The sequence below is a fragment of the Carcharhinus amblyrhynchos genome, chromosome 7 (genome assembly GCF_965287045.1).
Source record: "Carcharhinus amblyrhynchos chromosome 7, sCarAmb.v2.hapA, whole genome shotgun sequence".
Classification (NCBI taxonomy): Eukaryota; Metazoa; Chordata; class Chondrichthyes; order Carcharhiniformes; family Carcharhinidae; genus Carcharhinus; species Carcharhinus amblyrhynchos.
In genome coordinates this window covers 107,178,835-107,202,951 of record NC_137330.1, presented here as the reverse complement: position 1 = coordinate 107,202,951, position 24,117 = coordinate 107,178,835, and the positions used below count along the sequence as shown (strand labels likewise).

The 24,117-nt window shown below is 43.7% G+C and overlaps 1 protein-coding gene across 3 annotated transcripts in view; it reads left to right on the top strand.

The window, feature by feature from the left end:
* The first annotated feature begins 994 nt into the window (after positions 1-994).
* Positions 995-24,117, top strand: part of LOC145345188 (tyrosine-protein kinase Fyn) — a 282,549-nt gene continuing 259,426 nt past the window's right edge. For all 3 annotated transcript variants that reach the window (XM_080192923.1, XM_080192922.1, XM_080192924.1), the window contains exon 1: positions 995-1,102. The gene's annotated coding sequence lies outside the window, so the exon portion shown is untranslated. The remainder of the gene's footprint in view (positions 1,103-24,117) is intronic.

Below are 24,117 nucleotides of genomic sequence, written 5' to 3'. Positions count from 1 at the left end.
CAGGGTTAGGACCAAGGTGGGATTATGGTCGATATAGATTTGATGGGTTAAATGGCCTCCTTCTGCACTGTAGTTTATATGATTACATTGATAATTATTTTGTAAACCCCCTCTCCCCTCCATGTGAGCCTTGCATGGGAAAATAGGTTTTCAATGGTGTCGCTGGGAGTACTGAAAGGCAAGGACAGAGTCAGCAGAGTTGACACTGCAATGACGTTACTGTGAAATTCCCCTAGTCACCACACTCCGGCGCCTGTTCGGGGACACTGAGGGAGAATTTAGCATGGCCAATGCACCTAAACAGCATATCTTTGGACTGTGGGAGGAAACCAGGGCACCCGGAAGAAACCCACATAGACACAGGGAGAACATGCAAACTCCACACAGAGTGACCCAAGCCGGGAATCAAACTTGGGTCCCTGGCGCTGTGAGGCAGCAGTGCCAACTGCTGTGCCACTGCGCCATCCCAGTGGGAGTGGCGAACGGCTAGGAGTCAGCAGACTGGCTGATGTCTCAGAGATGCATGGACAGATTGAGTAGTCTGGTGTGTCTGGCATGGACAGTGAGTAGTAGACTGGAGTTTCTGGCAATGGAAGACATGGAGAGACAGCAGACTAGTTGGTACATCTGGCAGTGGAAGGCATGGACAGTCAGCAGACTAGTTGATTTCTCAGCGAGGCATTGACAGACAGCGAGTAGACTGGAGACAGTGGCAGTGGACAGTCTGATTGGTGTGTCTGGCAGTGGAAAGCATGGGCAGACAGTGTAGGCTGCTGTGTCTGCATTGGGCAGACAGTGAGTGGAATGATGTGTGCCATGAGCAGCTAGATGCTGCTTCCCGCCTCGCGCAGGGAACTCCCCATTCAGTTTCCATTGTGACGTGAGCCGCTTGTATCTTTCCGCAGTGAGCTCACTTCCGCATTGACAGCAGGTTCGGCTGCAGCGCCAGGTTAGTGTGAGAGGCAGAGCCTGGTGACGTCAGAGGCTCTCGGTCCCCAGCACAAAGAGAGAGGGAGGAATTAGAGAGGCTTCAGTCATCACTGTGTGTATGTGTGTGGGGGAAAGCAGGGGAGATGTGAATGCAAATCTGCTGTCTTCTCGGGTAGGTGCAAGCACTTCTGTTTGTCTTCTGTTTGCAATTTCAAACAGCGAGCTATGCAGTTTTATTTGAAGTTTAAGTAGGGATTGTAAGGAATTGAATGCTGTAGAGAGGGAGGGTTGGGATGGAAGAGAGGGGATGTGATTTGGGAGAGAGGGAGACAGAGACTGCAGCAGATTGCTCACACCAGGCAACACACATACTACATGCATTTGTCAGCTGTACCTAGCTGATGTGTGCTGTTTAAAATTAGAATATTTTACCTTTCAATGTCTGATTTATTTGTGCTGGCTGGCTTGTGTTTTGTGAAAGGGTTTAGCCAGGTTTTTGCTTTCTACAACACATTGGAGGGTGTGCGTTGTTTTGTGTTGGGAGATTTCGGCAGTAAAACAGCCTTTCACTCTGAAAGCTTTCCAGTACCGTTACTGATCAAGCCAACGAAGAGTGGTGTCCTGCCTGGAAATGCCAAATCAGCCGTGCAGTTTCACCTATCCACTTGTTATTTCACTGTCTCTTTCTCCCTGCCGGTGACCTTATTCTGAAGTGTTTCCTTTGACAGAGCTGGTAATATGCGTTAGTAGCAAACACCGAGTTGTTGCAACCACAGTATGAGCTCTCCGCATTCTCTGCGTGTACTTTGTACAGTTCGTGTATGTTATTTTACAAGGGATTTTTTTTGTGTCTCTCTCCTGTTACATTGTTTTGCAATCCACCCACCAGGGAAAGCTTGTAACGGAAAGTGCTGCTTTATTTGGCAGTCCGTGCGCCAGGAACGAATCCAGTCCTGCTTTATCGACTTTTTTTATTGAAAAAGTGGGTTTGTGCTGAACCTGGCTCCTCTTGTTAGTTTAAATTGCATTCCCTATTCACAATCGAAACGCTTTCTTTGCAGTTTTTATGCCCCTCCTGCCAGTTTTAATCCAGTTTCTATCCTGCAGTCCTAAACGTGCAATTCCCCCTGTATATCATCTGTGATCATTTGCCGTTCTTTCAGTCTGATGTTGATTGATTAGAAATGGTTCAAAATATCTCACGCCTCTTGCACCTTGAAGGTTCTCGTTACCCCGCACCCCTGTTTAGGGACTGACATAGATTGTAAACTGGACCCTAAACAGTACAGTAACCAGTTACAGCCCCTGTCAATCCCCAAACAGTGCCGTAACCAGTTATAGCCCACGTCCGTCCGTTTTTAAAAAAGGAGGTAGACAAAAGGCAGGTAACTATAGGCTGGTTAGCTTAACTTCTGTAGTAGAGAAATGCTTGAATCTACCATCAAGGAAGAAATAGCGAGATATCTGGATATAAATTGTCCCATTGGTAAAACGCAGTATGGGTTCATGAAGGACAGGTCATGTTTGACTAATTTGGTGGAATTCTTTGGGAACGTTACATGTGCAGTGAACAATGGGGAACCTGTGGATGTGGTGTATCTGGATTTTCAGAAGGCATTTGACAAGGTGCCACACCAAAGACTGCTACATAAGATAAAAGTGCACGGTATTACGGGTAATGTGTTAGCGTGGATAGAGGATTGGTTAACTAACAGAAAGCAAAGAGTGGGAGTAAATGGGTGTTTTTCTGGTTGGCGATCAGTGACTAGAGGTATGCCTCAAGGTCAGTGTTGGGAGCACAATTGTTTACGATTTATATAGATGATTTGGAGTTGGAGGCCAAGTGTAGTGTGTCAAAATTTGCAAATAACACTAAGATGAGGCAGAGCAAAGTGTGCAGAGGACGCTGGAAGTCTGCAAAAGGATATAGATAGTCTAAGAGGTTGGGCGAGGATCTGGCAGATGGAGTACAGTGTTGGTAAATTTGAGGTCATCCACTTTGGTAGGAATAACAGTAAAATGGACTATTATTTAAATAGTAAAAATTGCAGCATGCTGCTGTGCAGAGGGACCTGGGTGTCCTTGTGCAAGAATCACAAGGAGTTGGCTTGCAGGTGCAGCAGATAATTAAGAAGGCAAATGGAATTTTGTCTTTCATTGCTAGAGGATGGAGTTTAAAAACAGCGAGGTTATGTTGCAGCTGTTTAAGGTGCTGGTGAGGCCACACCTGGAGTACTGTTTTCAGTTTTGGTCTCCTTACTTGAGAAAGGATATACTGACACTGGAGGGGGTGCAGAGGAGATTCTGTAGATTGATTCTGGAGTTGAGAGGGTTGGCTTATGAGGAGAGACTGAGTAGACTGGGGCTATACTCATTAGAATTCAGAAGAATGAGGGGAGCTCTTATAGAAACACAAGGTTATTGGAGGGAATAGATAAGATGGAAGCAGGGAAGTTGTTTCTGCTGACAGGTGAAACTAGAATATGGGGCATGGCCTCAAAACAAAGGGGAGCAAATTTAGGACTGAGTTGAGGAGGAATTTCTTCACACAAAGGGTTGTGAATCTGTGGAATTCCCTGCCCAATGAAGCAGTTGAGGCTACCTCATTGAATGTTTTTAAGGCAAGAATAGATAGATTTTTGAACAATAGAGGAATTAAGGGTTATGGTGAGCAGGCAGGTGAGTGGAGCTGAGTCCACGAAAAGATCAGCCATGATCTTATTGAATGGTGGAGCAGGCTCGAGGAGCCAGATGGCCTACTCCTGCTCCTAATTCTTATGTAAAGAGTACAGTTACCAATTACAATACATGTCATCCCTAAACAGTGCAGTAACCAGTTACAGCCCATGTCTGTCCCTAAGCCGTAACTGCAATAACATATGATGTTATTGCAGTTATGGAGACATAGTTAAAGGAGGTACAGGACTGGCAGTTTAACATTCTGGGGTATTGTTTTAGATGGCACAGAAAGGAAAACAAAAGGAGTGGGGGAGTTGCACTGCTGTATAGGGAGCACATCACAACTATGTTGAGGGAGGACACATTGGAGGGATCTTGTAGTGAGGCATTATGAGTGGAGTTCAGGAATAGGAAGGGTGAAATCACAATGTTGGGAGTGTACTCTAAACCTTCCAACAGCCTGCAGGAAATAGAGGAGCAGCTGTATAGTCAGATACTGAAAAGGTGTGAAAAAAGCAGGGTACTTGTGGTGCATGACTTTAACCTCCCCCACATTGACTGGGACTCCCTTACAGCCACGGGCTTGGATGAAGAGCAATTTGTTCGATGTATTCAGGAGGACTTTTTGATACAGTATGTTGAGGAGGCCATACTAGACTTGGTATTGGGGAATGAGCCAGGCCAGGTGGTTGATGTTTCAGTAAAGGAGCATCTTAGGCTTTGCGACCATAATTCCATAAGATTTCAGGTATTCAGCAATAAAGACAAGAGTGGTCCTCGGGTGAAAGTGTTTAATTGGATGAGGGTCAATTACATCCAAATTAGACAGGAACTGGGGAATGTGGATTGGGAGTGACTACTTGAGGCAGCATAGTTATGTCCCTGCAAAAATGAAGGACAGAAATGGCAGGATTCAGGAACCATGGATGACAAGGGGAATTGTAAGCTTAGTCAAAAGGAAGAAGGAAACATGTGATAGGTCTAGACATCTAAAAACTGACAAAGTCCTTGAGGAGTATAGTGAAAGTAGGAAAGAACTTAAATGTGGAATTTGAAGGGTTAAAAGGGCCATGAAAGGTCTTTAGCAAACAAGGTCAAGGAGAATCCTGAGGTTTTCTTTGCATATATTAGGAGCAAGAGGGTAGCAAGAGAAGGAGTAGGCCCACTCAAGGACAATAAAGGGAATTATGCATGGAGCCACAAGGAGGGGGTGAGAACCTTAATGAGTACTTTGTATCAGTATTCACCAAGGAGATGGGCATGATGAATCATGAGGTCAGGGATAGGTGGGTGAATGCTTGAGAGGATGTCAATATGTCGAAGAAGGAAGTGTTGAGTATCCTAAATTGCATTAAGGTAGACAAGTCCCCAGGGCTGGATGGGCTCTATCTCAGGTTATTGAGAGAGACAAAGGGAGAAATAGCTGGGGCCTTAACAGATATCTTCACATCCTCTTTGATCATACGTGAGGTACCAGAGGACTGGAGAATAGCCAATGTTCCCGTATTTCAGAAAGGAAATGGGGATAATTCAACAAATTATAGGCCAGTGAGCCAGATGTCAATGGTGAGGTAGCTTTTGGAGAAGATACTGAGGGACAGGATATGCAAATTTAGAAGAAAATGGATTAGTTAGTGACAGGCAGCATGTTTTTGTACGGGGAAGGTTATGTCTCATCAACTTGGTTGAGTTTTTTGACAAGGTGACAAAGATAATGGACGTAAGGGCTGTGGGTGTAGTTCACATGGACTTCAGTAAGGCATTTGACAAGGGCCCACCTGGCAGACTGGTACAAATATTAAAGTTACATGGAATTTGGGGTGGGCTGCCGAGATGGATAAAGAACTGCCTTGGTTATAGAAGACAGTGTAGTGGTGGAAGGGTATTTTTCATAATGGAGGTTTGTAGCTAGTGATGTCCCACAAGGATCAGAGCTGAGACCTCTGTTGTTTGTAGTGTATATAAATGATCTGGAGGAAAATGTAGGTGGTCTGATTAGTAAATTTGCAGATTACATGAAGATTGGTGGAGTTGCTGATAGTGTTGAGATTGTCAGAGGATACAACAGGATATAGATAGATATCTATAGATATCCATCTGCCATATCTCTGCTCCAGTCTCCAATCTATAGATAGATTGGAGACTGGGACAGAGATATGCCAGATGGAGTTTAATCCAGACAAATGCGAGGTGATGCATTTTGGAGGATCAAATTTAGGTGTGAATTATACGTAAATGGCAGAACCCTTCAGAATATTAACATATAGAAGGATCTGGCATGCAGTTCCACAGTTCCCTAAAAGTAGCAACAAAGGTGGCCAAGGTGATTAAGAAAGCATATGGTATGCTTGCCTTCATCAACCAGGAAATCATGTTGCAGCTATGTAAAACCTTGGTGAAGCCACATTTGGAGTATTGCCTGCAGTTCTGGTCACTACATTACCAGAAGGACATCGAAGCTTTGGCGAGAGTGCAAAAAAGTTTCACCAGGATGTTGCCTGGTCCCCAGGGCATTGGCTATGAGGAGAGGTTGAATAAACCAGGATTGTTTTCACTGGAGCCTGAGGGGAGACCTGATTAGAGGTCTATAAAATTATGAGAGGCTTAGTCAGAGGCTTTTCCCTAGGATGGAAGTGTCAATTACAGGAGGGCACAAGCTCAAAGTGAGAGGGGGAAAGTTTAAGGGAGATGTACAGGGGGACGTTTTCACGGAGGGTAGTGGGTGCCTTGAACGCACTGCCAGAGGAAGCAGACACATTAGCAACATTTAAGAGGCATCTGGATGGGTACATGAGTAGGGAGGGAATAGAAGGATAGGGACCGAGTAAGGACAGAAGATTTTTTCTAGTTTGGTTAGGGCATTATGATTGGCATAGACTCAGAGGATTGAAGGGCCTGTTCCTGTTCTGTACCTTTCTTTGTTCTTTGTGCTGTTTAGGGACTGACATGGGCTGTAGCTGGTTACTGCACTGCATAGGGACTGACATGCATTGTAACTGGTTACTGCACTGCATAGGGACTGTCATGGGCTGTAAATGCATCAGTGACAGTTCATTGCTCAGGGCTGGTTAATGAGCATTTAGCACTGTGTGTCACAGCTTTACACAGGTGCAGCTATGGGAAAAGACTCACACCATCTGAGATCATGTTGGCCATTCCTTTTTATTGGGATTTAATAGGATGTTTTCTTCAAGGCAATCCCCATCTACAGTGCTGTGTTCACAGATCATTCTGTTAGAGACTCAAACACCAGTGACAAGGCTGTGTTGGATCTATACTGTATAGAATTACATGTGTGAAATTTTATTGTGTATAAGGGAAAACAGCTCGATAGAGCATTTCTGCGTGAGAATTATTCTGCTTCCAAATGATTAGCAGTGTACGCATAAATTATCCTCAGAACAGTCTGGTTTGCCACGCGACCTTTGCTTATGTTCTTCTGGGAGCTTGAAGCTTGTGTAGTAAAATTATTGTTTTCATAACTTGTGGTTTAGCTGCTGGACAGTTTAATTATTTTGATGTGATTTGGGCTGGTGACTGTAATAGCAGTGTGGGTCTTTCTGTGTACGGGAGATTGAAAACTGTCTACTTTTGGGATGACCAGCTTTAATACATTTTTTAAAAATTCCCTGTGTGTGTGTCTGCACCACAGTGCCTCCCCTTAATGGGAACCTGTACCTTTTAACTTAGAAATCATGAGAAAGGGCAAACAATATCACAGTCATTACAATAGGCATAACTTCCGCCCAGATTGTATCTGCCCCAGAATTGTTCCACTTCGAAAAGTGATCACTCAGCCCGTCTTGTCTGAACCGGCTCTCCGTCAGTACTGGTAATTCCTCTTGCTGCTCTCTGTCCCCCTATCCCTATATTTAACCATTTACCTAATGGATTTTTAAACGTTGTCACCATCTCTGTTTTAATTACTAACTCCCTGTGTGTGGAAATGGATTATTTTAATGCCATGGTAGTTGGCACTGCTGCTTTACACTGCCAAGGCCTGGGTTTGATCCCCGGCTTGGGTCACTGTCTGTGCGGAGTCTGCACATTCTTCCCTGTCTGCCTGGGCTTCCTCCCACGACCTGAAAGACATCTTGGTTAGGTGCATTGGCCGTTCTAAATTCTACCTTGGTGTACCCAAACGGGCGCCAGAGTGTGGCGTCTAGGGGATTTTCACAGTAACTTCATTGCAGTGTTAATGTAAGTCTACTGGGACAAATAAATAAATAAAATTCCATCCCTTACCTTTAAATACCTCTTACAAGGCAGCCCCAATTGTTTTAGCAATTCCTATATAGCTGGCAGCATCCTCGTTAATCTGCATTGCAGCCTCTATTTGTCTTACTGAGCTCAGAGCACAGTGCTACAATGCTCCCAGCTTACCAAGGGCATCTGTACGTTCAACACCACATCTTACAAGTGTAGGAGGTGGGGTGGGCAGCTTCGGAAATGTTGTCAATTCCAGTGGAAGGTAAACTTGCAAAGATAAACATCATTCTTTCATGAACAACTTTGGAATTTTACAATACAGAAGCGAGGTTGTGGCATTCCTTCTCTCTTCTTTTCCAGAACTAGGGGTTGTAGTTTGAGGATAAGGGCTAAACCTTTTAGAACTGAGGTGAGGAGAAATTTTTTTCACCCAGAGGGTGGCGAATGTGTGGCGTTCTCAGTGAAGATCGAGTTGCTACATGCAACTCACATTTTCAAATTTATTTATTAGAGTCGCAAGTAGGCTTACATTAAAAGTGATGAAGTTACTGTGAAAATCCCCTAGTCGCCGCACTCCAGCACTGAGGGAGAAATTAGCATGACCGAAGCACTTAACCAGCATGTCTTTCGGACTGTGGGAGGAAACCGGAGCACCCTGGGGAAACCCACACAGATGGGAAGAATGTGCAACTCCACTCAGACAGTGACCCCAGCTGGAAATCGAACCTGGGTCCCTAGCACTGTGAGGCAGCAGTGTTAACTACCCATAATTATGATGTAGGTAAATCGGTCTATCTGATTGTGAGGTTGGGTGCGTTGGCTAAATTCTCCCTCAGTGTAGCCGAACAGCCGCTGGAGTGTGGTGACTAGGGGAATTTTCACAGTAACTTTGTTGCAGTGTTAATGTAAGCCTACTTGTGACACTAATAAATTAAAAACTTCTTTAAATAAACTTTTATTTGAGTATTGGAAGTTAAGGTTACATGTGTACTACAATGAATCAGATGGTAACTGCAAGATTTCACATGGTATGATCCTCTGAAATTGACATTAGATTTTCATAGGTGTAAATATTTGTGTGAGGAATTGGGGAGTTGCAGTGCATTAAGCAGGGCACTCAATTTGTAAATGACAGGAATTGTCACTTTCACAAGCTCCTGGTGACCTTGAAATTGCAAAGATCACTACGACGGTCATGCATGATATACCTTGATGTGTTAATTCCTGATTTTAAAATGTCTTTGAGTTGAATGTCTGTTCACATTTCTCTCATTACTATCCATGAGAGTGGTGATGAAATTATCTCCTGACACCTTTTGCCATTTACTGAATGAATTATTATGTAGTTCAGTCATAATGTCACATCAGACCTTGAAACTGGTTAGTGGTGGTTCTGTGGGCAGCAAGTATTATGAATGTTGGGAAAGGAAAAGACACAGACTGGTTCTCATCCTCCTCACCACAAGCAATATTTTGGTCCCCTTCGGTGTAAGTCCATGGGAATGGTAGTAGCTGTTCTCCAGTACTTTACCCAGGGACCGTTTTTCATCAAATAGCTCAAGCCCGACTCCGAGCTGGGTGAGAGGGTAAGCTGCGAGGAGGATGCAGAGCTCCTTCAGTGCAATTTGGAAAATTTCAGGTGGGTGGGCAAATGAATGGCAGATGCAGTTTAATTTGAAAAAAAAGAGATGATCCACTATGGGAGAAAATATGGGAAGGCAGATTACAATCTAAGTGGCGTTAAATTGGGAGAGAGGAATATACAGCAGGACCTTAGTGTCCTCCATATTACCATCGTTGAAGGTAAGCATGCAGGTGCAGCAGGCAGTAAAAAAGGCAAATGATATGTTGGCCTTCACAGCAAGACGATTCAAATATAGGAGCAGGGATGTCTTGCTGCAATTATACAGAGCCTTGGTGAGGTCATATCTGGAATATTGTGTGCAGTTTTGGTCTCTATGTGAGGAAGGTTTTTCTTGCTTGTGAGAGAGTCTAGACTGGTTTTGGTTTACCAGACTGTTCCTGGGATGTCAGGACTGATGTATGAGGGGACATGGAGTTGGTTAGAATAGTACTGACTGGAATTTAGAAGAATGAGGAGGGATCTCGTAGAAATCTATAAATTTGTAACAGGACGAGACATGATAGACGCAACAAATATGTTCCCGATGGTGGGATGTTCAGAGCCAGGAGTCAGTTTGAGGATACAGGGTAAACTGTTTAGGACAAAGAAGAGGAGAAATGTCTTTACCCAGGAAGTAGTAAGCCTGTGGAATTCACTACTACAGAAAGACCAAGACATTGTATGCCTTCAAGAAGGATTAGATATTGTATTTGGGGCAGAATGGATCAAAGGATACGGTGGGGGGGTATTGTTATTGAGCTGGATGGCCAGCCATGATCATAATGAATAGCAGGACATGCTCGAAGGAGCAGGAGGAGGCTGTCCGGCCCTATTTTCTAAGTTCCTCAGTGATGGGCTCAGCAAAAGGATATCCCATGCTTATCTGATGTCCTGCGCCACCTGGGCTACCGTTTTCCCCCACGTTCCTGGACGTGAGAAGATAGACAGTGAAATGTTAGAAAGCACAATGAGTGGGGCAGATGGAGGACTGGAAATTACCAAGGGACATGGGCAGATTAAGTGTGTGATCAAAATAATTACACATGGAGTTAAACATGGGGAATTGCAAAGACATGCATCTTGAAGTTATGCAAGATAAATGGACTCTTTCAAAATGATGAGCAAGAGACATTTAATGACGTGCGTACTTGAACACCAAGTTAGAGAACAGGCTCAAGAAATGTCCAATTGCTTTCTACCTTCCGCAGAGGATGCCAGAAACTAAGGCTGTTTTCCCTGGAATTTAGAAGCTTTCTAAGATGTTCAGGGGATCAGATTGGCTAGATAATGAGCAGCTCTTCCCATTAGTTGGGAAGTCTCAGTCCGGGGAAGGGTGGGTGCATATTCTTAAAATTAGCGTTAGATGTTAACAGGAGTGAAATGAAGAAACGTTTGTGTAAAGGGTAGTAGAGATTTAGAACCCTCTTCCCTAAATGGATGGATGCTGGAGCAATTGTTAAATGTAAAACTGAAATTAATTACATTTTTTGTTTGCCAAACAAACTGAGGGATATGAAACAAAAGTGGATATGTGGAGTTAGGTCACAGGTCAGTCGTGATTAACTGAATAGAGTCGTAGAGGTTTACAGCATGGCAACAGGCTCTTTGGTCAAACTTGTCCATGCCGACTTTTCTAACCACTAAGCTAGTCTCAATTGCCCGCATTTGGCCCATATCCATCTGTACCCATCTTATCCATGTAACTGTCTAAATGCTTTCTATAAGATATGCTGGAACAGTCTTGAGGGTCTAAATAGCTTTCTCCTAATCCAGCGTCTCAAAAGTTAATGGCTTTACCCCCAGTGGTGGGAATCCAAAGGGAACAAAGTTGTTCTTCAGTTGTCCGCAACTTTGGCCAGCTCCGACTTGGAGGACTGTGTCCACCACTGGAAGAATATATTGGCTTCAAGGGGCTACAACATTGATTCACCAGAGTGAGCGGAGAGTTAGAGTGGTGCATTATGAGGATAGGTTGGCTCCTATTTGCTTGGGTGTTGAGGATTGCAGGGTGATCCAACTGAGATGTTTAACATATTCTATGATATCTCAGTGCAAATGTTTCCTCTGGAGAATCTAGAGTAAAAGATCATAATCATAAAATTGGAGCGAGACCATTTGGAGTGAAAGTTGGAAGCCTTTCTTTGCAAACTGGATTGTGGAAATCTGGAATTTCCTGTGGATTCAGGGGCAATTGAAGCTTTTCAAGTGTGAGGTTGGTCATCCTCTTTTTAAGGACATCCAGGCATATGGACCAAAGGATCATTGAAGTTTGGATGCAGATCAGCTATAATCAAACTGGAGGGGGCTGAAATGCCTTTTCCTGTTCCTTTGATCAAGAACAAGAGCTCTGTTCTAACCAAAGGAAGATGGTATTGACCAGAGTGCCCTCATGTAGACCAGTGAACCTTGCACAGACTGAGAACTTCTGATACTGGGCACCTAATGCTGCTTTTGTCAGTACTATCGCTGTTTGGACTGACAGCTATGACATGCTCAGTGGCTGTAGGTTGTCACAGTTTAAAGTTTATTTACTTAATAATGTCACAGGTAGGCTTACATTAACACCGCAATGAAGTTACTGCGAAAATCCCCTAGTCGTCACGCTCTGGCGCCTGTTTGGGTACACTGAGGGAGAATTTAGCTGGCTCCTAACCAGCATGTCTTTTGGACTGTGGGAGGAAACCAGAGCACCCAGAGTAAACCCACGCAGACATGGGGAGACTCCGCATAGACAATGACCCAAGCTGGGAATTGAACCAGGTCCCTAGCACTGTGAGATAGCAGTGCTAACCACTGTGGTTGTGAGACAGGTCATTTGAAAATTTAATTGAGGGTGTTGGTGGGGATGTGGGAAGAAAGAAGGTATGCTGTTTTGTCACTCCAGCTTTTACGAACACAGTACACTGCAAAGATTGGCTGTTATTTTCTTGACTCTAAGGGAAACCAAATAGCTTATGAAATGACTGTACCATAAATTTTTAAAGTTCAGGTTTATAATTTTAATTTTATATGGACCTAGAGTAAAATATTCAACATTATCAATGCGAGACACCTGCCAGAATTCTCTTTGTAAACATCACATTGGTTCCAGGAGTTTTCAAAGCTGGTGGATTCTTGGAACTTGCAACCAGCAAAGCTGGAGTGGTTTGTAAGTGCAGTGTAAACATACCAGGTCCACTTGTCTCCCCATGCAACTGAGTCACTCTGTTAGCAAAAAGAAACCGCCAAGCATTGTCAATTGAAATAGTGTTTTTAAATTTTCTTCTATAGGTATGAGTGCACTTGGGACTTTTTGCTCAGAACGCGTTGGTTACGCTCAGAAACAAACCCTGCTCAAATTATACTCAGTCCAAACTGATAAATCCAGCCTAGGTGCGTTGACTCGACCAGGTGCCGGAGTGTGGCGACTAGGGGAATTTCACAGCAGCTTCATTGCAGTGTTACTGTAAGCCTTACAAGTGATTAATACATTTTTATCAGTTGTGTTGAAGAAAAAGGGGTTGAAAAGCAGATTCAACATGTACAAAGGCTACTTGCAAGCGTAATGTGGCAATTCCATCATCGTTGATACTGATGCTATGAATTTCTGCTTCTGCCCTCCAGTCATACAAGGCAGGAGGAACTCAGTGTCTACTCTGAGACTCTCAAAGTAATATTTATCTAGATTTTCTTGTTTATTTTTATGAAGCAAAGGATTTTTATTTTAAAATGGTATTATTTAAGGAAATTAGTCCCTGAGCATGCCCCTTCATTTCCCCCTCTCCAACATGGACTTTTGCCATAATCAGTGGCACTCATTCCAGCCTACAGCGGTCTCCTCTTGGGAGAGCAGTAAGAAGTCACTCGTAACTTGTCCAGTTCTTGTAAATCTAGAGTAGTCTGTGGCATCCAAGTTCATGGAATCCCTACAGAGCAGAATATGCCATTCAGCCCATCGAATCTGCACCAACTTTCTGAAAGGGCATCTTCCCCAGGTGCTGTGTCCCTCCTTACTGCTGTAACCCCACACATTTAGTAGGGATAATCTATCTAACCTACACATCTTGGGACACTTAAGGAGCAATTTAACATGGCCAATCCACCTTACTCTCACACCTTTGGACTGTGGGAGGAAACTGGAGGAAACCCACACAGACACGGGGAGAATGTGCAAACTCCACAGACAGTGACCCGAGCTGGGAATTGAACCCAGATCCCTGGAGCTGAGAGGCAGCAGTGCTAACCACTGTGCCACTATGCTGCCCCAAATGAAAAATATAATTCCAGGAAATGCCCTTTTCCAGTGCCAGTCTTGCTTTTTCCCATCAATTAGTACCTTTAATATGAGTTGCCTGTGTGTTTTATAATGCAGCAGTTCTGAGCATCTCTCCTCTCCTGAGGGTGAAGAGAAGTTTGCAGTAGGCTGTACAGGGAGCTTGTCACGGTGCCGAGGTAGGATTAAAATGGCATTAAGGAGGGTGACATCTTGCCGGATCTGTCAATCCAATAGACACTGCAATTGTGGCTTGTATTCATCCTGTGCATTACTCACCAGCACTTTGATTTAAGCCATCAACATCTATTTAAATCGTCGGTGTGGAGTGAAAGGTGGCATTGTTTGGTGAAAGGTTACATGTGACTGACTATTGCTTCCCTTCATTAATAAATTGTATGAATTTGTACCAGTCCTTTCATCACTTGGTTGTTTTTAATTCTACTGCTAATGTTTCAGTGATGCACGGTGAGTTAACACTACTGCCTCACAGCACCAAGGACCTGGGTTCCTTTCCTGGCTTGGCTCGCTGTCAGTGCAGAGTCTGCACATTTCCTCCCCTCCCGGTGTCTGTGTGGGTTTCCTCTGGTTTCCTTCTGCAGTCTGAAAGACATGCTGGTTACGTGCATTGACCCGAACAGGCACCGGAGCGTGGTGACTACGGGATTTTCACAGTAACTTCATTTGCTGTGTTATTGTAAGCCTATTTGTGATGCTAATAAACAAACTACAAACTTTAGCCCTCCGTGTAGTGTGATGCCTGCGTTAAGTACGCATCATACGTAGTAACATTTTGTAAGTTCTACTCGAGCACCCTTAGTGTGCTGCAGCCTTTTAAAGCCCAACTCGCTTCTCTTGTGCAACTGCATTTACAGGATGTGGGTTTGTGTTAGATGTTGCGGAGTTTCCAAGATGCGGGATTCGGTGTGCGAAAGTTTGTGTCATGTTCCGGCAGTCAGCAAAAAAAAACCTTCTTCCTTCCTTCCTGGAAAAAAGGACTTTTAAAAATTTCTACATAGATCTTGGCCTGGCTAAAGAATGTATGAAGCTAGTTAGCTCCTGTTGGGATGGGTCTTGACTACAAATGGTGCCGGTGTATGGTGTGTATAGTAGTTCTGTTGCTTTCATTCTGCGGGCGCCCTGGAGGAGTTAGTTTTCTACTCATGCTTCAACCACTGGCATCTTGACAAGTTGAACTCTTTAAGATCCCACTTCCCAGCAATCACGAACTAAGAAAAAAAAGTCTTTCAAGGATGCTGAACTTAAGATCTGTATATCAAGGCATTTTGTTTCAATTTAAGTTTGGCTCTTCCTCCATTCCCTCCTGCCCCCTATATTTTGGTAAATAAGTTTTTAGTATATTTTTGCTGAATTTGGTCCTGATACAATGAAACAAGTGCGAGTTTGATTCAGCAAGCTTTTCCAGTGGGAAAGTGCGCTCCTCCTTCATGGAGATGGGATTGCCTCTGGCAAGGACTGCTTTCATTTTTCACCCCTAATTGCTCTTGCATTGTTTGCTCCGGAGCTCTTTAGCACAAATAGATTTGAAATTTGGATATGAAATAGCTTCCACATTTCTCTCTTTATTTCAACAACAGAAACTTGTGATATCTTTTCAATAACACTTTTTTTAATATAGCAAAACATCCCAAGAAGGTGGACGGCGCGGTGGTTAGCACTGCTGACTCGGACGCCAGGGACCTGGCTCGGATTCTCGGCTTGGGTGTCTGTGTGGAGCTTGCATGTTCTCCCCGTGTCTGCATGGGTTTCCTCTGGGTGTTCCAGTTTCCTTCCACAGTCCAAAGATATGCAGATTAAGTGGATTGGCCATGCCAAATTGCCCATTAGCCATGGTAAATGTGGAGGGTTACAGGGATAGTTTTACAGGGAGGGGACCTGGGAAAAATGGTCTCTTAGAGAGTTGGTGCATACTTGAAAGGATGAATGGCCTCTTCTGCACTGTAGGGATTTAATGAACACTTAATTTTAATACCAATGTACTGCAAAACAACATGAGTAGATAGTGGAAGCTAAACCAAAGGGATAGGTTCGAAGGAGCGTCTTGAAAGAAGGAAGTGAGATGGAGAGGTTTTCGAAGAGAGTTTGAGCTTGGTAGCTGCCAATAGTGGCACTGTTAATATCAGATTGGAGCACCACAGAGATTTTTTTAACAATTCCATCATGGATATGGGCCAGCCAGCAGTCATTGCCCTTGATTGCAATAGGATAGATTTCCGTTCCTGAAGGACATTAGTGAACTTGGTGGGTGACAATCATGGTGATCATTAGACTTTTAATTCCAGATGTTTATTGGATTGGAATTTCATCATCTGCCTTGGTGGGATTCAAACCTGAATCCCTAGATTGTGCTCTGGGTCTCTGGATTACAAATCTAGTGACCATACCACTGTGCCGCTGCCTCCCCCCCCACCTTAGGAGAGCTCTAGAAGACTACAGAGAAAGGGAAAGTGAAGGCAAGGAGGGGTATCAAAGTTAAACCATTTCAGAAATGTCTTTTTCAAGTAGCTGCTTTTAAAAGAGACCCTTCAATGAGGAATATTCATTTACACCCACTTTTTTATACTGGGAGAAGTCAGGTTTCTTATTTTAAAGGCATTTTTATCTCTCCTACATTAACATTTGTCACTTTGGCAGTCATTCAATGGTGGGAGGAAGGATAATACACTCAAATATTTCCACTTTTTTCAGATCCTTGAACTAATTCTTCAGTACACAATCCAGGACTGGAAAATACTCTTTAGCCCATCTGGCTGATCTCCAAAAATAACACCTAATATTTAAATCCCTAATTTGTCCTTAATATTTTTTTCAACCTATTTGCTTCTGCTATATAGGCCTTCTGCTTGCTGTAGTTATATTGAATCCTACAGTGGGGAAAAGGACCATTCAGCCCATCAAGTTTGCACTCACTCTCCGAAAGAACATCTTATCCAAGCCCTAAACACACAACCAATAACCCTGCACATTTACCATGTGCTAATCCACCTAAGCTACACATCTTTGGACACCTAAGGGACTATCAGCCTAACCTGCACAACTTTGGACTGTAGGAGGAAACCGCAGCACCCAAAGGAAACCCACGAAGAGAATGTGCAAACTCTATACATATGATCACCCAAGACCGGACTCAAACCTGGGTCTCTGGAGCTGTGTACCAGCAGTGTAAACCACTGTGCCGGACAAGAAGTCATCTGTACGTTGTCCCCGCCCTATGCTTGAGACCAGTTAAAGTTTATTAGTCGCAAGCTTAAATTAACGCTGCAATGAAGTTACTGTGAAAGTCCCCTAGTCGCCGCACTCTGGCGCCTGTTTGGTTACACTTAAGGAGAATTTACCATGGCCAACGCACCTAACCAGCACACCTTTTGACCATGAGAAGAAACTAGAACACCCAGAGGAAAGCCATGCAGATACGGGGAGAACATGCAGACTCCGCACAGACAGTGACCCAAGCTGGGAATTGAACTCGGGTCCCTTGTGCTATGAGGCAACAGTGCTGATTGTTATGCTACCATGTCGCCCTGCTCACTAGTTATAGCATTTGTGAGAATCTCGATGGACTCCACCCATCTATTCCTTTAAAAATCATCACAACGTGGATGAATTCTTCCCCTTGGCTTCCTCTTGAACAGTCCCAAGCTGGTCAACCTCTCCTTCATGCATTGGAGATAAAGTCTTTATCAGTCTACAAAAAAGAACTATGATTTTTGACTCTCACCGAGATGTTTGAAAGAACTCTGTATTCAACTTAATGATGAGTTTTTGAGTTTAAAAAAAGTAAACCTTGCTTCAAATTCTAATCTGGATTATTTAATCAGTCAAAATGACTATTTAACCCTCCAAGAGCAAAAGGATGGAATGAAGAAGCTTGACTAAACTCCTGACATTGCAACTGTGTGTAGTTTTCTTTCGACCCTCCACATTTGAATATATCAGTGGTCAGTAAAAGACTGAACATGCATGAAAGTAGTAGCATTCAACTACAGTGTGAAATTTGCAAATCTTGTGGGCTTTAGTTAAGGCAATTGAGTATTTTGTTTCATTTTACTAGGATGCTACTGGGACTTGGTGGTTTGAGTTATAAGGAGAGGCTGGATAGACTGGGACTTTATTCCCTGAAGCATCGGAGGCTGAGGGGTGATCTTATAGAGGCCTATAAAATAATGAGGGGCATAGATCAGCTAGATAGTCAATATCTTTTCCCAAAGGTAGGGGAATCTAAAACTAGACGGCATAGGCTTAAGGGAAGAGATACAAGTGTCCAGAGGAGCAATTTTTTCACATAGAAGGTAGTGAATGTCTGGAACGAGCTGCCACAAATAGTAGTAGAGGCAGGTACAATTTTGTCTTTTAAGAAGTATTCAGATAGTTACATGGATAAGATGAGTATCGAGGGATATGGGCCAAATGCAGGCAATTGGGATTAGTTTAGGGGTTTAAAACAAGAGTGGCATGGACAAGTTGGGCTGAAGGACCTGTTTCCATGCTGTAAATCTCTGAGTCTATCTTGGCTAAATCTGGGGAAAGGTACTGTCCTTCCGGGTGCTCTGGTTTCCTCCCATAGTCCAAATTATGTGGATTAGGTGCATTGGCTGTGCTAAATTTTTGATTTTGATTTATTTGTTGTCACATGTATTAATATACAGTGAAAAGCATTGTTTCTTGTGCGCTACACAGACAAAGTATACTGTTCATAGAGAAGGAGAGAGTGCAGAATGTAGTGTTACAGTCACAGAGAAAGATCAACTTAGTGCAAGGTAGGTCAATTCAAAAGTCTGACGGCAGCAGGGAAGGAGTTCTTGAGTCGGTTGGTTCATGACTTCGGACTTTTGTATCTTTCTCCCGACAGAAGGTGGAAGAGAGAATGCCCAGGGTGCGTGAGGTCCTGAATTACCCCTTAGTGTCCCAGGATGCGTAGGTTAGAGGGATTAGCAGGGTAAATATGTGAGGTTACGAGGATTAGGCCTGGGTAGGACTGTTGATGGGCCGAATGGCCTCATTCTGCACTGTATGGATTCAATGATTCCAAGTATTTGGGGAATTTTGTTTTGGCTTGTTGTTCTGTGGCAATTTGGATTTAATGTAAATATCGCCTACTGGTGTCTTAACTTTTCACCAGTTCATTGAACCATAAACTCCATAGAATCTTCACCAACCACAATCTGACCCAGGTTCTATTCCCACAACCCCACATGTTTGCGTTGCTAATCCCCCAACACTATGGGCAATTTATCATGACCAATCCATCTAACCCGCACATCTTTAGACTGTGGGAGGAAAATGGAGCCCCTGGAGGAAACCCGTGCAGACTCCACACAGTGACCCCAGGTCAGAATTGAACCCGGGTCCTTGGCGCTGTGAGGCAATAGTGTTGACCACTATGCCACCCTACAATTTAGAAATTTGACTGAGATGGGTGGGCAGATCGTGCTGGGGATTGGGCACACACAGTAGCGGGGGGTGGGTAGTGGGGAGAATAAAAACGTAATCATAATGCTGACGTTCCATACAATTACGAAAAGGTTGAGAGTCTTTCCGTTTTCCTTTGCAAAGTCTGTTTTTCTTCACCCGCCCAGACACATTTGATTAAAACACCCACAAATGTGTGGCCTTTCGGCATTGCAGCCTGAAACTGGGTTACAACTGCAAAAGATCTGAAAGGAACTAATGCAGAATTTTCAAAAAAAAACAACCTTGTAAATGCTCTTTTACAGAGTAGCAAGTGTATTGCAAACTGGCTCAACCATATTTGATAAGAGTTTGCTGAGTTATTGCTTGCTAAACATTTAATTGAGCAGAAGCTCCAACTTCACTTGTTCTCAGTCAGAACGCTCGTCAAATGAGTTAAATCTATTTTATTTTACCAGAATTTAAAAGTACACTAATTTTATTAAAATTAATATTTTTTTTAAAAGAAAGTTCAAATGCCCAAGAAAAGGCTCAGTAGGCTGGCACGGTGGCACAGTGGTTAGCACTGCTGCCTCACAGTGCCAGGGACCTGGATTCGATTCCCAATTTGGATCACTGTCTGTGCGGAGTCTGCACATCCTCCCCGTGTCTGCGTGGGTTTCCTCTGGACGGTCCAGTTTCCTCCTACAGTCTGAAGGACGTGCTGGTTAGGTGCATTGAGTGAGAATTTAGCACGGCCAATGTACCCGAACAGATGCCAGAGTGTGGCAACAAGGGGATTTTCACAGTAACTTCATACAAGCCTACTAGTGATACTAGTGAAATAAATACATTAAAAAAAATACAATTCCAGCGCTGGAGACCTTATATCCACTGAGCCGCTTTGCTGTAAATTTCAGTCTTCAATTCTGACTTTTTGACAGGCTGAAAAAGATTATTTTTGTAGTAGCAGTCTGAAGATGTGTGGGTTAGGTTGACTGGCCACGCTAAAATTGACCTTAGTGTCAGGGGGAAAAGCAGGGTAAATATGTGGGGTTATGGGAATAGGGCCTGGATGGGATCATGGTTGGTACAGACTCGATGACTGAATGGCTTCCTGTACTGTAGGAATTCAGTGATTCTATCTCTGACCAAATGTATTCAGTGGTGTAAATGAGAAGGCTCCTGTATGGAAAAAATTGTTTCATTGGAGTTTACAATACCACTTTTTGGAAATTGTACAACTTCTGCCCGCTGTGACTCAGTGGCTGCACTCTTGCTGTGAGCCAGAAAGTTCAAACTTCAGGTCAGGTTTGAGCCCACAATCTAGACTATAATTTCAGTGCTGCATTGAGGGAGTGCTACACAGTCTGGGGTTACGACTTTTGGCCGGGTCTTTTTCTTTAAAATGAAGCGAGCAGAGAAGATCTCCCTCAACCAACAAAACAGCTTAAGTTGGTCTTTTATTCCAGTGTTTGTGGGACTTTGCAGTGTCAAATGGGCTGTTGCTTTGCTACAAAGTTGTATCAGTTGTATAAGATTATTCACTTGGATCTGTCTGGGATGTATTCTCAGGAGACAATGAGTGCTTTATTGAAATGAGTTTATGGGGAGGCAGTGGCATAGTAATATTGTCACCAGACTAATAATCTGGAGTCCCAGGATAATGCTGTGGGAATCGGTGTTCGAATCCCACCATGGCGGACGGTGAAATTTGCACTCAATAATAATCTGGAATTAAAAGTATAATGATAACCATGAAGCGATTGTCATAAAAACCCATCTTGGATTACCCACAGTGCAGAAGAGACCATTCAGTCCACCAAGCCAGCACCAACAGCAATCTCATCCAGGTCCTATCACCATTACCTACCCTGCAATCCCACTGACATTGGGCAATTTACCATGGCCAATCTATCTAACCCGCACGCTTTTGGACTGTGGGAAGAAACCAGAGTACCCGGAGGAAACCCATGCCGACACAGGGAGAATGTGCAGACTCCACACCAACAGTCACCCAAGGCTGGAATTGAATCCCGGTCCCTAGAACTTTGCAGCAGCAGTGCTAACCACTGTGCCACCATGCCGCCATCTGGCTAAATGATGTCCTTTAGGGGAGGAAATCTGTTGTCCTTACTAATCCAGCCTAGATGTGACTCCAGAGCCACAGCAATGTGGCGCTCAGGGACAATAAATGCTAGTGTAGCCAGTGACTTCCACATCCCATGAATGAATCAGAAAAAAAGTCCTTCTAATTTTTGACTAGCAGATAAGTATTAGATAACTATTTGGACACTACAGATTTATGAAAATATACTTTTTCCTAAATAACTTGGATGGCAGAGAAAGAATTGAATGTGGACTTAATATTAATTGAAAAGTTGCACACATGTATGTACCAGATGGCTATAGTGGTGAGGTAGACAAAAAAAAATGCTCGACTACAGGGAATTACACATCCCAAACTTTTGGTGTCGTGCCAGATGCTTGATTCAAATATGAATTGTTCCATTACCACAAGTGGTCATTTTTCTAGCTTTTTATTAATTTTGTTTTTCTTGTGGGAGGAACAGGCAAAAGCTCACCAATCTCAGCTGACAAATCTGAATTTACAGATGGTGCAACCCAGTTCAGAGCAAGGTTGACCAAAGAGATCTGTATAACTTTAGGAGAACATAGCTCCATAGATTTCCAGCACAAAGAAACACGGGGTTATAGTTTTGGGTGGGAAAAGTGAGAGAAAATGGCATTCAACGTTAACACTTTAATAGTTCGTTTATTAGTGTCACAAGCGGGCTTATATTAATGCTGCAATGAAATTACTGTGAAAATCCACTAGTCACCACAGCCCGGCACCTATTCGGGTACACTGAGGGAGAATTTAGCATGGCCAATGCACCCAACCATCACGTCTCCTCAGGCTGTGGGAGGAAACCGGAGCACCTGGAGGCAATGCGCGCAGACACAGGGAGAACGTACAGATTCCGCACAGACAGTGACCCAAGCCAGGAATCAAATCCAGATCCCTGGCACTGTGAGGCAGCAGTGCTAACCACTGTGCCACTGTGCTGCCCAAATAGCTGAAGCAGGTTAATAGCTGAATAACTCGCTTTTTGTCTGGTAAAGAAACAGAATGGAATAAGATAAAGATTCTCGAGGATTCACGAAATGGGAGAACAAGTTGATGAAACTGAAGTGGGAGGAGCATGTGTGAGGTTGTGGCGGTACAGTGGCACAATAGTTAGCACTGCTGTGTCACAGCGCCAGGGACCTGGGTTTGATTCCCAGCTTGGGTCACTGTCTGTGTGGAGTTTACATATTCCAACCCCCCCCACCACCCCGACCCCGTATCTGCATGGGTTTCCTCCGGGTGCTCCAGTTCCTCCCAGAGTCCAAAGATGTGCAGGTTAGGTGGATTGGCCACGATAAATTACCCCTTAGTGTCCTAGGATGCTTAGAGGGATTAGCAGGGTGAATGTGTGGGGTTGTGGGGATCGGGCCTGGGGTGGGATTGTTGTCATCGCAGACTCGATGGGCCAAGTGGCCTCCTTCTGTACTGTGGGGATTCTATGATTCTGAGTTTCACAGGTAGAGGCTGAGAGCACAAAAGCAGAGATGATGCTGCACCTGTGCAAATACTTGCTTACACCACAGTTTTTAAAACATTGAGTACCCTGCTTTTGGAAGGATATTGAGGCCTCTTGAGAGGATGCATATCAGATTCACTCAGCTAATTATCAATTATAAAGGAAGACTAGAGAAACTGGGGCTCTGTCCTTATAGAATGGTAGGAAGTCCAACAGGTTTATTTGGCAGGACGAGCTTTCGGAGTCTTACTCCATCAGGTACAACGCAGAATCGCTAAGCAAAAACTAATAGCCAAGTTCCACACACATGAGGACGGCCTCAATTGGGATCTTGGGTTCATGTCACACTATCTGTAACCCCCATGATTTGCCTGGACTTGCAAAACCTCACTAACAGTCCTGGCTGGAGACAATACACATCTCTTTAACCTGTGCTTGGCCCTCTCTCCACTCACATTGTCTGTACCTTTCAAGATTTGATTATCTATAAAGACTCGCATTCCAATCATTGTAAATTGAGTTTGTCTGTATATGACCTGTTTGTAAAACAAATCCTGCACTCACCTGATGAGGGAGTGAGACTCCAAAAACTTGTGCTGCCAAGTAAACCTGTTGGACTTTAACCTGGTGTTGGGAGACTTGTTATTATGCTTGCCCCAGTGCAAAGCTTACATTTCCACATTATAGAACAGAACAGGTGAAGAGAGGAAAGCAAGTCTTAAACAAATCAAATTGCTTTGCTTTGAACGAGTGACCAGAAGGTGTATGTTTATGATGCTGAACAAAGGGAATAGCATTTAACTGTGTTGGCAGGGCACTGTCATAGAGTCACTTCCCTTTCTAGGCCGCCGCTGAGTTACCCACATCACTTAAAAACCGGCTTAGTGTTTCCATTTCTCACCTGTACGTGCCTCTACTCACGCAGCGCACAAATCTAGAACGGACCCAGGGGATGATGTTGGATTTACCAAAGCTGCTAAGTATTTGCAACGAGTCCTATATCTTAAACTTCTTGGTCCAACTCGCGCTTGGCGAACGCTTTTCATCAATTATATGTTTAAAATGCAAACACGCTCTTAGTTTGCACTAGTCTTCGCTACGGCGAAAGCGGCTCGGTTTGATCATGATTCTAGCTCACTGAAGTACCCTAGCCTTGCACTGAAATACAAATCGTGGGGCGATTTCAGGACAGCGTGGGGAAAAGTGGCCACGATTGGGAAATGCCATCCCCCTCTAATTTACATCAATGAAATACAGGTCAAGTATCAATGAAATTGACAGGCCGTCATCAAACTTTTTGTTTACAAACGTTGGGTATTTCTGTTTTCTCCCTATTCCAAATCTAAAGGTAATATTCAGGATGTAAAAGTTGATACATGGTGTGCAGCTATATGTTTTACAAATTTACAAAACTACTTCTACTTCTT